The sequence below is a fragment of the Magnolia sinica genome, chromosome 4, assembly GCF_029962835.1.
Source record: "Magnolia sinica isolate HGM2019 chromosome 4, MsV1, whole genome shotgun sequence".
Lineage (NCBI taxonomy): Eukaryota > Viridiplantae > Streptophyta > Magnoliopsida > Magnoliales > Magnoliaceae > Magnolia > Magnolia sinica.
The window spans coordinates 38,250,086-38,251,262 of record NC_080576.1 but is presented as its reverse complement, the minus strand read 5'-3'; the positions used below and the strand labels follow the sequence as shown (position 1 = coordinate 38,251,262).

Genomic DNA, 1,177 nt, shown 5'->3' with positions numbered 1-1,177 from the left:
TGTATGAATGTTGCAATCACATATACCACAAACACTTTCATTAACCTTATCCTTCTTTCCTTCTATGGCGTCAACTTTTCTTATGAGCATAATCACTTTATACTTGAGATCATCCTCTTCTTTCCAGAGATACAATCCACCTTTCTCCTTTAATTGAGTTGGCCCCTAGACGTGGTGTTCGATTTTGGGTAATAATCCCATGATTGTGTTTTTTCAGCAAGACTATCGAGGTAATCCCATACCTCATCGACATTTTTATTAATGAATTCTCCACTACACATTGTCTCAACCATTTGGCGCATGAAAAATGTCAGTCCATCATAGAAAAAATTTGTAATGTGCCACGTTTCAAAGCCGTGTTGTGGGCATGAACTGACCAAATCCTTGAACCTATCCCAACATTGGTAAAATGTTTCATCCTCCTTTTGGGTGAAGTTGATGATTGCTTTTCTAAGGGTAATCGTTTTATGATGTGGAAAAAATTTCTTTATAAATTTCCTCTGCATATCATTCCATGTGCCAATGGATCTAGGACGCAGTGAATGTAACCACATCTTAGCCTTCTCCTTCAAGGAAAAAGGAAAGAGTCTCAACCTGACTATGTCCTCAGACACATTTTGAAAATATAAAGTAGTTATGATCTCATCAAACTCTTTCAAATGTAGATATGGTTCTTCAAATTCAAGCCCATGGAACTTAGGAAGGAGTTGGATAACCCCTGGCTTGATGTCCATATGTCCTGTATTTTCAGAAAAAATCATGCATGAGGGCGTACTTACCCCCGCTTGTTGTAAATAATCTCATAAAGTACGAGGCGGGGGTGCTTGATGCACCTCATTCTCATCCTGAATGTCTTCCACCCTGGGTTGAGGTAGAAGAGGTTGGTTCTCAGCCATCACTTCAATTAACTCAAGGGATTTCGAGTGGTGTTTAGTCCTGTAATAGATAGTTAACCCTTCAACCAATCCTCCTTCAGTCAAGAGACGTCAAGTGTTGTCACGGGCCCACTTGGGCATGAAACACTTACAGCCCTCAATCAAATTCGAAACCTAATCCTAAGAAAGGAAAAGAAAATCTAAAAAGAAAGAGAGGGTTGGAAAGAAGTTACCAAATTGGAGTCCCAAGGTTAAAAACCTGCAAAATAAAACAAAATAAGTTAGATTCTAAAAAGAGAAGA

The 1,177-nt window shown here is 38.8% G+C and overlaps 1 non-coding gene across 1 annotated transcript; it reads left to right on the top strand.

The window, feature by feature from the left end:
- The first annotated feature begins 351 nt into the window (after positions 1-351).
- LOC131244810 (small nucleolar RNA R71) lies at positions 352-458 on the top strand. The gene has a single exon (XR_009170583.1). It is a non-coding gene; the product is annotated as a small nucleolar RNA R71 (small nucleolar RNA).
- Positions 459-1,177: the final 719 nt, after the last annotated feature.